Raw genomic sequence first — 15453 nt, 5'->3', positions numbered from 1 at the left:
GCCTTTGTGAGAGCTCCGACAAGAAAATGCCTCCTACACGCGGAAACTCTTTTGGACAGTGAGTCCACCACGCTCCTTTTGCAGCCCCGAGACACGGTTACCCACCTCCGCTGTCCCACGGCCCTCCGCCCAGGGGAGACAGGGGATCTCTGTCCTCCTCCGGACCGCTGGCGTCCCCGGAACATGGTCGGCTCCTCAGTCATTCCTGTTCTGTATCCCTCTGCCCCGGAGACCTTTCGGCCCCTGGGCGATCCTTACTCAGCATCCAGCATCCTCTGGCTCCAGGGTCTGCTGGCTCCTAAGGTATTCCAACCCAGGACCATTCCCTCTCTGCCCTCCACTGCCTTGGCACGGAGCTTGGCTGCTTGGCCTCATGCCGCCCATGCTAGCAAGACTTTCCCCCTCATCCTGAAAGGTCCCATCCGTAGGTTGGCTACTCCGCTCCCAACGCTGGGTAACGAGGTGTTATGGATGCTGAGAAAGCACAAGAAGGGGTGCTGGAGGGGAAAATTCTGTGATACCCATCACGTGGGCGAGTGGGCCTGAGTTGTCCTCCCCCGGGGTGGTGCCAGTGCCTCCAAGCCAGATTCCATGGGCAGGAGCAGGGCACAGGAGGGTCAGGGCTGTTCTGGCACAAACGACAGGGAATGGAGAGCGGTGGACACTCACAAGCAGGTGTTGCTGCTGTGGCAATTGTCCTTTCTGAGCATAACCCTCTGTTCTGTCTCAATGCCCTTTTATCCTCTCAGTTATGCCACAGGGAGAGGCAACAGTTTTCAGGGCAGGCTCTCCAGTCATGCAGGGCCCCTGTCACCCAGCACCCTCCAGGGCTCAAGGAAGACACAGAAGGGATATCTGCTCCCAGTCGTGCCATAATCTGCCCCCCACTGCCACCTCCCTTTCAAGAATTTGTCACCAGCTTCTCATCACTGACCCCTCTGTGTGCAAGTGATAGCAGCCATAATTGCCCCAGTCAGTAGGACAAGTAAATGGCTCGAAACATGATATGTGGGAGCTTCCTGGGATAAAAGAATTTCTAAGCAGAGGTTGGAGCCCCAGTCACTTGTGGTCTGGTCCTAACACAAAGGCTGTCCTGAATTTCCCGTCTCACTTTCTCTCCTCACAGCTGGCAGGCTGGGTACTGCTTTGGGGCACCCTTCCCTTGTGCTGATGCCCTGGCTTGCTGGACTGTGATGATGGCAGGTCATGCAACCTCCCAGCGCTCATGGCATCCTCGGGCTGCGGTGCAGCTTTCTGGCTCCTGTTTGTAGTGCTGGGGGTGGTGACACACATTTGGCAGCAAATTAAACTGGGGCAGCCACAGCCGTAGGCTGCTCTCAGCCCCCACCCCTCAACTACCTGCCTGGCATTGTGGGTGCTCCTTTGAGCTGCAGTGGGGTGAGGCCAGGCAGAAGAGAGTGTGCCCAGCCCTCCCTCAGGCCACCTTTCCAGGACCTCAGAATGGGTGTGAGGGTCCTGGAGACTTGTAAAGTAGCCAGGGCTGTGGATCTGGGTCCACATGAACCCTGTCTCACTGGCATGTAAAAGGTCCGGTCCCCAAAGGATATGTGTCATTAACCCAGAGCTGAGCCATTAATGGCCCCTTCTCTCCTGAGCCCCCATCATCATAAATTAGCCTTCCCAGTAACTTCCTTCTCCCTTGCTACAGTTTAAGCCTGTGGCTTCCTGTCCTAATTAACTAGTGAGGTTAATTGGCCTCTTGCCTCTTTACACCTCCGTGTCTCTCTGAGGGGTGTATCATTGCATCCACTGATCCTATGCTGACCCTCATACCCTTCCAGTCACTGCAAGCTCTCCTCCTGCACCAGGCATGGGAAATGCCAATGTGGCCACATTCAGGCCACTGATGAGGGTTGCTGCCTGCTCCCGGGAGATGTTTTTTGCCTCCTCAAACCCTGCCTGCATTCTAGGGTGAGCATTTGCCACCTACTCAGCACCTTTTCCTCATCTTCATCCCTATCCCTGTCCCCATTCCCAATTCTACCCCTGTCCTCATCCTCATTCCTGTTCCTATTCCTATCCCTTTTCCTGCACCACTTTCATTCCAGTACCTATTCCTGTTCCTGTCCCCATTCCCAACTCTATCCTCATGCCCATTCCTGTCCCTATCCCCTTCAATCCTTGGCTCCTCTTGTTCCTGGCCCTGCTCTATGATGGTGATAGAGCATCCTGCTCCTGGATGCCTCAGCATATCCCATAACACCCTCATGCTTTGGCCGTCTGTCTGCTGCCCACTTGCTGTTTCAAACCTCCTCCATGCCAGAGGTCCCTGTTTTGCCTGCCCCAGGCAGGGAGTGCAAGGGTGGGTATCCCCAAGGGTAAGATGGGCAGAGTTGTCAGCCAAGTGGTGGGGAGAAGCCTTGACCAGGTTTCATGGCCCCTTTGTGCCAGCCTGGGGACCTGCCCACTGCTGCCCACCCCAGGCAGTCTGCAGGGACCCTAGAGCCTGCTCAGGTCTTTGGGCCATGCCGCAGTGCCAAAGCACGGCCTGGCATCCTGGGCTAGGACTTCTGCTGCTGGGAGCCCTCCTTGCCAGCTCCCTGCTGCTGCTGCTGCCCTCCCCTGCCAAGCTGGCAGGCATTGCCTGCAATGTCCTGCTGCTGGGGGAAGCATTCTTGCTTTTTATAACCCTGCTGATGATCCCCAGTTGCCAGCCCTGTGCCAGCCCTGTGCCAGCCTGCCTGCCCAACCCTGGGGCAGACCAAGGGGGCCGTACCCGAGCAGAGATGGGAAGGGGGGGCTGCAGGGCCCGTTCGACCTGCACAGCTGCATAGCTTGTCTCTAGCTATTAAACAAACTCCTCCAGCTCTCCCTCCTCCTCTCGGTTCCTTTCCCGCCTGCCAGACGCTGCTTAACTCTCTGCTGCCCCGCTCCTTGCCCGGCAGCTGCTTCTCGCTGCGCCCCGGAGATCTGACTCACAGGAATGACTCCCTGGACTGACAGTGTCCCACAGATCGCTTGGGCAGTGATGGGGTGACCCTCCAGGTTGCCAGGGTGCCCACAGCCTGACACCATCCTCTGGACTGCAAGGCAGGAGTGGGCAAAGCAAGTCAGAGCTGCAAGGCAGCGTGACAGGCACCCTGCCTGCCCTCTCAGGGCTTCACTGGGGGCATGAAGACTATGGCTGGGCACTCAAGCTGTCAGCAGGGCTGGGAGACTCCAGAACTGAGGTCTAAAAAGGGGGACACTGTGCTCTGGGTCTGAGAGGAAGGGGGAGTGCAGGGTCTCAGGGATACATAGCAAGGGGATGTGGGGTTAGGAGGCAGGGGGCAGGGGGATGTAGAGACCGGAGGATGCAGGGACTTGGAGGAATGCAGAGAGCAAGATGGAGGGTGAGGGGTGAAAGGAGCTGCAGGGTAGGGTGATATTAAGGCTGGAGAGGAGGAAGAAGGGTGCAAGGTGAGGGGCTGGGCCTCCCATGACCCATCTCAGCACTCTGCTTTTCCTGCCCCACTGTGCGAAGTGATACTGAGAAGTGGCCCGGCCCCCGGGAGAGTTGCAGTAGCAGTTTTCTCCTGCAGGTAAAGGAATCAGGTGCCCTAGGATTCCTCCGGAGTGGCTACTCCCTTTACTTGCCTTTAAGAAGGACACCCTCGGTGCACAGAGGCAGCCGTGCTACAGCTTCGTGCTTCCAGCCTGGCTTACCCTGGCAATGCCACGGCAGCAGCCTCCATCCCTCCTCAGTCCCCAGAGAGTGTCTGCACACTACAGCTCCATAAGTAACCATGAGCAGCTCCCAGCCCAGCAGCCGCTGCAGTGGATGCAAGGAAGGAGCAGGATTTGTCCCTCCGGGCTGAAGCAAGCCCTCTGGAAGGGTTGAACTCACAATACCATGCTCTGCTGCTGCAATCCTAGGACCCTGTCTGGCCCCTCCAGAACCTCCTTGATTGCCCTCTGCCTCCCACGCTCCCTCTCACAGATGTTTGGGATATCTGGGCCATCACTGCTCTGGTGTGGGTGACAAATGCTCGCCTGAGTGGGGTTTATTATTGCAAGAGCCTGGAGATGGCTCTGGCCAACTTTCTGCCTGGGGCCGTGCCAGAAGCTGCAGGGCACCCTTTGGCACATCTATCCTGGGCATGAGCTGTCCCCAGCGTGGGCACCGTCTGAGCGACGAGGGTTTGGGGACCAACCCCTGGCGTTGCTCAGCACCCCTAGGCAGCAGCAGATGGGTACTAGGAGCCCAGAGCAAGCTCCCAGCCTCAGGCAGGAATGAAAATGAGTGCTCCATCCTCTATGAGGAAGTGCTTGGGCGGGGTGCAGGGGTGGAGTTGCTGAGGGCTCCCCCCACTACTTCTCCCCTGCTTTGCTCCCCAGCTGGGCTGTTGTGGGCTGGAGCGCCGTGGGCTCAGTGATCGATGGCCGAGGCTCGGGCTTGCCAAGTCCTGCGTGTTTGGAAGGCGCCGTGTTTGTCTTGGCAGGAGCAGGGATGTCATCTCCTCTGCCTCACACCATGATGAGCTGGGAAAGTCAATGGGGGTTGTGCTGGAGGGGGTGCCCGAGCTGGTCCCCTGGCAATATCAGAGAGGTCTGCGTTGAACAGGCAGCTTAGGTTCCAGTGAGGTGAGAGGATGAGCAGAGGGACCTGTTTGGTGCAGTGAAGCTGATGGGTGCACAAGCTGAACCTGCTGTCCTCTGGTAGGGTGAGTTTCACTGTCCAGGTGTGTCCTGTGCTCAGAGATGCCTTCAGACAGAGCTGCCCACATCAACTGCACCAGTGCTGCCCCTGGGTTCATTGGGTCCTGTGCATTGCAGGTGGGGAAAGTGAGGCAGGAGCAGGTGCTGTGGGGCAGGGAGCTGAGAAGGTGGGAGCAAGATGGGCACCAGACAAAGCAGAATCTCTTGGGCAGAGGACAGCCTGGCCACACCTCTTCTGGGAAGGGGATGCAGCAAGGACATGAAAGGTGGTACTGGATCAATGCCCAGCCCAGCGCCGGCGGCAAAGGCATTTGGAGAGTGACTCTTTCTGATGGCAAGGCTCTGGCAGATCGATAACTGTCTACAAAGGCAGAGACAGACCCTGCTGGGGGTCCCCAGGCAGAGTGGGAGCTTCAGAAGGATGAGAAATGAGTACCCTGGAAATATCTGCAGCATGATGTGCTGGCAGGCACTGGGCTGGGAAAAGGTCGAGCCTCATGAAATGGGAGCTGACCCCAGCACTGACCCTGGGGCTGGGGCATTTCACTCCCCAGCTGCACCCCAGGAGGCTCGGATGACAGTGCTGGCACACAAGCCCTGCCTGGGACTGTAGACAGGGGATGTCCGGTGCTGCCCATGGGCAAGGGATGTCCGGCGCTGCCTGTGCCAAACTTGACTGTGGGGACTCATCCTGCTCTGCCCCCATGCTGGTTTCTGAGCCAAGGGATGAGTGCTATGCCCACTTCCAGTTGTGGTTTGTTCGGCAGTACCGAGGTCATTCATCCTTGTGGCTCTTTGTGTTCCAGAGAAAGCGACCATCACACACCCTTGCATGGCATGCCCACCCACCTTGTCTATCTCCTCCCCCTGGCCCAACAAGCACATCCTCAGGCTCTGCAGCAGCAGAAGCATCATATGTGCCTGACCAGGACTGAGCATCCCTGGTGCCCTCTGTCCTGTGTACTGGACTGTGGCACGGTGTGGGACCACATCTGTGTCATTTCACATTCTACCATGGAAATGGGCAGGAGCTGCGCTAATGGAAAGCAGATCTGCCTCCCCCTGCTTTACCATGGGGTGCTCTGGGCATGCCATGCAGCTCCATGTGTCCGGGGATCTGGTGTAGATTGATGCCAGAGCACAGGGATGTGCACGGAAGGGCAAGGATGTGTCACAGGGCGCAGCTATGCCACAGGCTTGGCTGTGTCCCCTCCATCATGTCTCCATGCACACCAAATTACCAAATTTAAGAATATTGGTGATTTTGGAGCAATACAAAATCCTTTCCTGGCTCTGGGAGAAGGCTGAGGTCATGGCTGGGACTGCCTGCCCCATAGCTGGTTTGTGCCTCACGGTGGTGCTTCACTGGCCACAGGCCATTGCACCAGGAACTGAGCCACAAGGCCAGGAGAAGCACATCTTCAACACTGGCTGAGCCTCTGGACTCTGCCTGGAGCCATTTTCTGGCCCAGATAAGCCCAAGGGAGATGCTTGATGTCATCTGTGGGAGAGGGACAGTTGGATAACTCAACAGCTTTAAGATAGCATTCCAATTTTCTGGGGCTACAAAGGGCTTTTAAGAGCCTGTGAAGGTAATAGAGACAGAAGGTGGGAGCCAGAAGCTCCATGGCACAGCCCTGATGTGCCAATGTGCCACTTAAGTGGGTCAGTGGTACAGCCGTGGGCACCAGTGGGCACAGAGGAGCTGGAGAGGACAGGAGCCAGAATGGCCCAAGGGCTGGAAGAAACTGGGACGCTTCCATGCACGTGGGTCCTCTCACGAAAGCTGGCCCAGGAGCTGGGGCAGCACACAGGGAGAAAACAGTACCCGGCAGCTGGAGAGGATTGCTGGCTGCTCATCTCCAAGACCCACAGCTGCAATGTGCCCAAGGATGACTGCCTTCATCCTGCTGAGGAGGGCCAAATGCTGACCACAGCACCCTGCCCTGCACAGTCCAGCCCCCGCAGCATCCCTCTGGGGTTGGAGAAAGGACTTTCATTCCAGCAGGAGTCTAGAGTCCAGACTACAGCTACGGTGAGAATACTGCTGGAAGGGTTCTCTATGGAGAACATGGGAACTGTGAGAGCTCTCTCTTGATCTCTGCAGCTGTGCTGCCCTTGGATCCTCCCTCTCCAAGAAGCACAACCTGCCTCTTCCCAGCAAAATTCTGTCAAAAAGATGCTCCTGCTCCTGGGTCGCCGTGGCAACCGGCAGGCGCAACAAGGGGGGATGCAGGACCAGACCCCCATTAATCCTCCACCCTGGGCTGCTTCCCAAAACCTCTGCAGACTCATTGCTGGCCCCTTGCTGGGGAGATGCCCCCTCCTCAAGGCAGGGTTCCAGCCGAGAGGCAAGTGAGGCCCAGGCCATCCATCGGATGCTGATGCCCACACGTGCCTTGTCGGGAAGCTACCTCCCTGCCTTGTCCTTCACCACCATTCCTCCCCAGCCTGCTGCCTGAACTTCAAAGCCACCAAAGGCCATATGGCCTGGAGCATCTTATCTACATCTCTTCCAGAGCAGGGAAGATGCTTTGAAAGCCCCTGGCCCTTCTCCCCTCCTCTGCAGGATAATTTCCATTTTTTTCAAAACCCCACTAAAAAGGAACCTTTTTCCTCTTTGTTTCTCTTCTCTCTCTTTTTTCCCCCCTTGTCTTTGTCAGCTGAAAATATGCAACCCACCAGGGAGGGCAGGTGGGGGGAGCTGCCAAAGGTTAACATCAGTCCTGGGCTAGATAGGCTGCCAGAGAGAGATGCAGATGCTCCCCACTGCCTTCCAGATGGGGGGATGTTCTGCCTCAGAACCCCTCCTTTTGCCCAGGCTGGGGTCAGGGCTTTGCTTCTGCTGTGCTGAGGGTGTGCATGGAGGGGCAGCAAGGTCTGGAGGCAAAGTCCACTCAGAACAAGATGTGACACTCAGGGCAGGGGCTGGATCCACACTCCTCTGTCCCAGTTGTTTTCCTGTGGGCTGGGAGATGTCCAGGGAGTCCCAGCAACCGGAGGTGGGATGTCCAGGCACCCCGGTGAGGGGATGACCTCGCAGGGCAGGGATCAAAAGCAGAGGAGGGGGCGGGCAAGCAGGCGGGCAGCCCCGGGCTAGAGTGTGGGAGGGAGGTGGGCAGCCAGCGAGGAAGGGTGTGATTTACCTAACATCCCACTCCACCACAGAAGGGATGGAAGAGAAAAACAACCTGGGGGCTTGTTGTCTTGCAGAGACGCTGTCAGGGGCCGCCAGGCATCAAGTGGTGTGAAAGCGAGTTGGGAAATGAAATTGGGATGAATCACTCGGAGCCAGCAGCATTCACCTGAGCCACAAACCTGCCACAAACCCGCCAGAAACCCGGGGAAAACAGGGTTCCCAGCTCCCAGCGCTGCAATTTCAATCCTCCATCAGTTTCACAGTTTCAAAACTGGCTTCCTTTTTTTTTTTTTTTTTTTTTTTTTCTTTTTGGTGCCCCCACTGAAGATAGGAACATTGCAGCAGAACATCTCGGCAGAGTTAACGACAGCCACCATCTCCCCTCAGAACATGATGACCCAGTAGCAGGATGCAGAAGCCAGGACTTCTGGGCAGGACCTATCCTTGGACACCCTGCAGGGTGTGAGTGGCTGCTGGGTGCAGGGACTCGGAAAGGAGGTGGCCTGGGATGCTTCTACGTTAGCAGGATGGAAGACTGAGAGAATGGAAATGGAACGCCCTGTGGAGTCAAATCTGGGAGGCAGGAGGCAAATAGCAGGAACAAATTGCCTACAGAGCCCTAGGGCAGCTGCAGGTCGTTCACCGGCACCCAGGAATGGAGATGTGAGGAGCAGAGAAGTGAAGGTGCTGCTGCTAACCTGAGGAGTAAAACTGAGTGGGGTCTGAAGCGAGTGGGCTGGCCACCTCACCACGGTCACCTCCCTGGCAAGGAGGGCTGGGGAGAACCCACCCAGGATATGTCTTAGCCACATGAAACAAGCTGGCAGCCCCAGCCCCATGGGGCAGCTCAGGGTGTGGTTTATGGAGTGAGGGATTAGCCAGGAGGTGGAGGTGACACCAAGGTGCACACGACAGATACTTACCGAGGGGAAAGGGCTTTGGAGCAGGATGGGGTCAGTCACAGGTGGCTGGGATGGAAATTCCTTAGCTTTGCCCAGAGCCTGGATTTACTCCTGTGACAATGGAGAGATCCCCATCAGGCACTTCAGTGGCTTGGGGCACGTCTGTCCACAGGGAAGCATCCTGGGGCTCATCTGGAAGGAGGGAGCAGGGTCCATTGGTGGTTGAGGGGCTGGTTGGACAGATCTTGTCCTGCTCCAGCGGTCCTGTGTCCCAGGCAGCCACCTCTCCTTCCCACTGGAGGCATCTGCAGGGAAAGGTGTCTGTCAGAGAGTAAACTGAAGCACAGTGGGGTCTGTGGGGGCATTCAACCAAGGTGTGGATCTCAGCAGTGCTAGGGTTGCCAGCCACAGCTCGTTCAAGGCTGGATGGGACCGCGGGGCTTCTCTGCTGCTTGATAGGCAGGCAGCTCTTGGCAGAGCACTGCCGGCACTTGCGTCGGCCAGCCGGGGACCTGCCCACAGGAGCAAGGACATCCCGGCTCTGCCCGCGCACCCCGGACAGGTGGCATCGGGTGTCCGCAGCTGCGAGCCGCCTTTCATCTCCTTCCAGGCCGGGGCTCGCTTTCCGTCACCTGCTGCCCTCCAGGATGGAGGCCAAGAGAGCTGCCGGCAGGGCTGCTGTGTGAGACATGCCCACTCTGCTTGCACGTCCTCTGGCTGGAGAGGGGGTGGCCAGAAGCCTGAGATAGGCCATGGGTGCCAAAGCAGCATCCCACTCCACACGCCCACTCACCCTGCTCCCAGATCCTAGGCTCAGGGTGGGCTTAGCTGAGGATGAAGCCTGGCAAAGCCTTCAATGCAAAACTTTCCATTGCCTTCAGCTCCGGCAATTAGCAGGAAATCAGGAGCTGGGGTGCAGCCCGGGGGTGCCTGTGTGGGCTGGTGGGGAGGGAGTGTTGCTGGGACATGCGTGGTCAGCAGCATGTGCACGTCCAGGCATGTGTGTGCGATCCATCTCTCTGTCTCTGTGCATTTCCAAGACAGCCTTGCACGCCTGTGAGACTGCAGCATCCCTTTGCTGCAGCCTTTCTCAGCGTGTGCAGCCTAATGAGCCAGCACGGCAGAGTTAATTGAGGGGACAGACGAGCAGATCTCGTCATTAGGGGAAGTGCTGCAGCAGGTACTGGTGACAAGATGCTGTCTGTCCCCCTAGGCTGACAGCAGCCCCCGCAGGGGACAGTGACAGCCTGAGTCCCCAGGGAAGATGGCTGAAGACGAACATCTCACATGCTGCAACCCTCACCCAGGGCTGGCTCCATTAGCAAAAGCAGCCAGGAAGTGGGAATCCAGCATGGAGGAATAAACTCGGCATGGGGAGTGCCAAGTCTTGAACCTTGTGGCTTGCCCTGCCTGCATCTTGCCCACTCAGGATGTGTACCTGCTGATGCACACTTGCACAGCATGATGATGCCCTAGGCTGCCAAAGCTGCCCCCTCAGCTCCAACTATTAGGTTCCAGAGTGAACACGCTACAGAGAGGACAGAACAGCCGGCTCCCAGCAGCATGATGAGGCTGTGCCAACAGCCCACGAGGACGGGGAGCCTTGCTCAGGGCTGTCAGATTCTCGCTAGAGAAGCTTGAAGAGCTGGAAAGGAGCCTTCGCCGCCTCCATAGCCAGGAGCTCCCGCACCCCACCTCCCTCTCCTGCTCTCTTCCTGGCCATGCCTCTCCCTGAGGGGGCCATGTCCTCACAAGACATGTCTGCAGACCCCTTCCAGGAGCCTGGCAGTTACTATAGGTATCTCCATCTCAGGGGCTGCGAATGTGTTCTTCTGTTGCTTCCAGTAAGTGTTCACTCTGAAACCTAATGGTGGGGCAAGAACGTGTCCTGCAGGGAGCAAAGCATCCTCCTGGAGCAGAATTCACCCTGCTGCCTCCCGCCCCACAGCCTCCACAGCCCTGCACTCCCTGTCCCAACCACCAGCGTCGCAGGCAGAATAAAACTCTTCAGGAGCGAGCATCTCTCTGCCTGGGTTCGCTCTCCTCCCCAGTGAGGGGTTCATTCGGTGGCTGCTGGGCTCCTGTCAGGGGGACCGGAGAGTTTACAAGTTGATAACCTCATTGCAGACACATCCTTAATTAAGCTTGTTAGCTTTTCATGATAAACAACATATGGGCTGGGGCCAGGGGGCTTGGCAGGGCCACATCCTCTGCATCAGCCATGCAGCCCGTGGGGTGCTGCAGGCAGGAGAATAGGCAGCTTTGTGTTTGTGTCTGGCTCTCCCTCCCCCTCCTGAAAGAGGCCTTCAGCCCCATGGCTTTGCTGACCCTCCAAACCCTAACATTAGTCTTGGGTTTCTCCTCTGGAGTGGGGCAGGCAGGAAGGGAGCTGGATTGCAACAATGCTGCCAAGGCTTTGCTGGTGCTATGGTAGCCCTCTCCTCCCACAGTGTCTGGGGCAGCATGAGAGCGACCTACCATATCTTGAGGGCCTGGAGATGAGGGTGTGGTGAACAGCAGACTTGTACTCTCCACAGGGAGAAAAGAGGGGACAGCAGCTCAACCTCCTGTTGAATGCTTGACCCTTGGGGGTTGTATAGAGCCTGACATCTATCCCAGAATGGTTCTTTGTCCATCACCTGGCTGATTGCTGCAGATATCCATCTGTGTACCTGTGTATCCACCCAGTTATCCACCTCACCTTCATTCCTCCTTCTCCTCCATCTATCAACCAGAATCCACCCTTACCTTCATTCCTCCTTCTCCTGTCTCTCTGCTCTCCTCAAGCTGAAGGTGCTCGTGATCTTCCCACCCTACTCAACTCCAATGCTCATTAAATAATGCATGTGGAGCCAAGTCTGCTAACTGGGTGCAGGGAGGGCACCCACTCACTCCCCCTCCCTCACAGCCCGAGCCAGCCGCAGTGCTTCTTATCGCAGAGATCCCACCTTGCTGGCGGAGGAGCAAGGCAGGATGCCGCTTCCCTGGGGAGCAGCCAGCCAAGCGATAACGAAACGGCAGTGGCAAGGAGAAATTACCTTGCCTGAATTTTAAAAACTTCTTGCAGGCGTTGCCGTGGTAACTGAAAGGTGCATCACGTTGCTCTGACAACCCAGAAACAGCCAGGTTTTTGCCTGGCGGGCTCCAAAGCAGCAGGTTTTGGGATGGGGGGGCCCAGGGTGGTGGGGACCTGATGGCCCACTGGATGTTCAGCCTCAAGCATCCCCCGAAGTGGAGATGCTCTCTACACCATAACTTCCAGCTGCATCATCACCCCATCACCATTTCCAGCCTCTCCCCACCCATCTCTCCTGGCAAGCACTAGAGGAAGAGGACTGAGGGGCTCCAAGACCAACCATGATGTCCCCTAAGTTGGTGGGGATGTGGGACAGGCTCATGGTTGGTCCACCCTGTTATGGACGTGTCTGGCACCACACAAGAGCTACTGGGAGCCCCTGCAGGCAGTGTGGAGGCACTCCTTACTCTGTGTTCATGGGGGGTTTTGCACACCCAGCATGACTTTGGGCTCCCAGCCCCAGGCGAGTGGCAGCAGCGTTGTCCCAGCCCACGCAAATCTCTTCCACGGAAATAGCCCCAGTGGGGTTGAAAAATAGCAGGTGACTCACGCAGAGCAAAGGGTCCAAAATAGCCCCTCTGGAGCACTCCTAAAATTAGTCTCCCTCCCAGGAGGTCCCAGCCACTGTGTCCTTGCCAGAGCACAGCCACGGTGTTGAGCCTGCCTGGCTGCTGCCACCACAGCCACTTCCTTTCTGGGGCTGAGGATGCAGGGGCCCCTCCACTGCTCCTATCCCTCTGGGATCTCCCCAAAACCCACCTCCAGGTGTCACTGAGCTGCATATCTCTAAGCAAACCCAAGTGGCTCCCACAGCTACAGGTTGCTCTTCGCGGAATGCCTCACAAAACGTTTGTGGCCCTCAGTGAGACCTGGGTGGCACAAAATGCACCTCACCCTACTCCTTTCGCCTGGATTTCGGCGTAGGAATAGCGAGGGGGTGGACCAGGTGTTTTCCAGTGATAGCGAGTCCCCGGGGGTTCGAGTGTTCCGATACCACCTCCCCAGCCTGCCCCCGCTCACTGCCGGTGCTGCGGAGGCACGCAGGGTGGGGACACACACACACAGAGACAGACGAGGGGACCCCGGGAGCTGCATCCACTCTGCTGGCACGGCCAGGAGCAGTGCCTGTGCCAGGCCCCGGTTAATTAGGGGAAGGGATGAATAATTCCTTTTTATAATGCTCCGTTGCGCGGCAGATGCCGCCTGCCTCGCCCGGGCGCGCCGCACGCCGGAGCCCGCCGTATTCTGCTCGCAGCGGAGTTATTTATACACCGGGACATTTCTCAGAGCGCCGCTTTGATGGTCTTCCACCAGCTCAGGAGAGGAGAAAGAAAAAAAAAAAAAGTAGTCCATCCCAAAATAACCTGAGTGAAAGTCACAGCTCTTCGTTACCAACATCTTCAACCGGGGGGCTCAGAGAACAAAAAGCCGTCACATTCCTCCCATCAAATCCTTCCTTTTCAAGTGCATTTCAAATGGGTTCAAACCACCGCCGCGGCGGCTAGACGAGTGCTAATGATGCTGCGAGCCCATCCCACCCTGAATCAGATGGGGAGGGGATGGAGCTGGGGGGGCAGTGGGGTTTAAGCAGCTCCCAGAGCTCACAGATGTTTTGAGGTGCCCAGGCCAGCGTTGGCCCTGTGGGAGTCACAGTGAGGGATGCTGTGTGAAATGCAGTCTCTCTTTGCCTGGGTTTTGTTTTGTGCTTTTTTTTTCCTGCTGCAGGAAGCAGTTTCTCCCCACAAAGCAGGCTTTGGAAGAGAATGAGCAGCACATCATTTTTTCTGAAGAACTAGAACAAAAAAAAAACCCCAAAGCTCCAGCCTTCATTTCCCCACTGCACCTGCAGGCATGCACCAACCCTCGGGTCTGGTTGGTGTTAAAGGGAAAAAAAAGGGAGGGGGATAAAAGAGATGTTTGTAGGTGGTGACAAATTCCTGTGAAAATGTTTCTGACATGAAGCTGTCTCCCATCCAAGTTCCCTCCCCGCAGAGACAGTGAGCAGCTCCCCCCTGCTCCCATGCTTGGCAAGGGGCCCAAGCTGCCAGGGGCAGGCAGGTGCCTCACTGCACAGCACAGGAGGCTTGGGATCCCCCTTCTGCCTAGGCTCGGGTGTGTTGTGCTGCCTCCATAGCCAGCCAGGGGCTCCAGAACCAAAGGACCACAGCTGTTTGCATGGGAGCTGCTTGGTAAGCCCCCATGAGGGACCCTGAGCTGGACCAGGCACCATCTGCACCCACCAGCACCTGCTCCCAGCACCACAGAACTCCCAGCACTGCACAGCATCCTGTGGTGGTTCACTACCCTGTTATCAACCATACCCTGCTTGTCAATCATACTCTCCTGTGCAAAGAGGACTAAGTGGCATGAGGGCCCTATAGAGGACCAGGAAAGAGGGAAACAGACAGTCAAGACACAGGCCAAGCCTCCCAGGCATCAAAGGTCCCTGGGAGGTCAGTTTGCCCTCTAGGTCCTCAGAGTCCTGTCTGTATCTTGCTTGTCACCGTCTCCCTCAGCTGCCTGCAGCCCTCTTCCCCAGAGGCTCCCCTCCACTGCCCACAGCTCACTGGTGCCACAGTGCCAGCCTAGTGTGCCATGGCTCCAGGGCTGCTGGTGCTGCCCGACAGGTGATCAAAGGCTTGCTGGTGACAGCAGGGAAGAAATTCTTTGTTTCAGCATCATTGCAAAGCCAGAGCACCTGTCCTGGGAAGACACCCAAATGTCTCGGGCAGGGTGAGGTGCCTGTGCCCATGGCAGAGCCTGACAGGAAGATAACCTTACCAGGTGTGCCTTTAGGTCCTAGGATCCCAGCCCCTATCTGCTTTTGATTTCTTCCAGCAGCACCAGAGCCCCCAGCTCCACCCCCTAGGGCTGCAAATTGGGTCCACATTGCTGCAGATGGCAAGTCAATTAAAACCAGCCTTTGTTCCACTCCAGCAGAGAAATCTGGACCATGCGGTTCCAAGCCAGAAACAGGCTCTTGGTCAAAACAGCATTTGGGTGGAGCACCCACAGGATGAAGGACATATCTCCTCTTCCTCACTCACACTGGTCCTGTGAGGCTGAGCAGGGAAAGTGTCCAGAGCACCATAGCCATCCATCCAGGGCATCCTGCAACCTGTTTGACCAGCACATGTGCATGACCAAGGTGGGCCCCCGGCCCCAACTCTCCCCAGTGCTAGTCCTGCCAGGCACAGCAGAGCTCACAGGAAGGGCAGCCTTGTCCACACCAAGTGCCAGCACCAAGCTGAGCTCCTGCAAGTGCCCCATGAATGTATTGCTGCTCCAGACTGGCACGCCCATGCACACCACCCTGGGTCTTTTGACAGTCCCAGCCAGCAATACAGGGATGTTTTCCTACTTGGAGGTAGCGTTTTGGCCACCAGGCAAGCAGGCATGGGAGGCCTGGGGCGGGCCATGAAGAGCACTGAGCTGCATCATGGGCTGGTAACTCCAGAGATTAAGGAATGCTCAGGAGAGAGGCTGCTCGTGCTAATGACTTGGCTGGTTTCCTCGCCTCAATTAGCACAGTGGAGCTTGCAGTGCTCCAAGGACCTCCTGGACAGCCAGAGCACAGCAGGCCTGGGAGTTTGAATGTCAGTATTTCTGAAAGTCAGCCAGAAAACCCCCAAACCTTAGAACCAGACTGACAATGATTTTGAGTTCTTCTTATTGCA

Source organism: Pogoniulus pusillus, chromosome 16 (assembly GCF_015220805.1).
Source record: "Pogoniulus pusillus isolate bPogPus1 chromosome 16, bPogPus1.pri, whole genome shotgun sequence".
NCBI lineage: Eukaryota > Metazoa > Chordata > Aves > Piciformes > Lybiidae > Pogoniulus > Pogoniulus pusillus.
Note: the sequence above shows the minus strand (reverse complement) of the source record.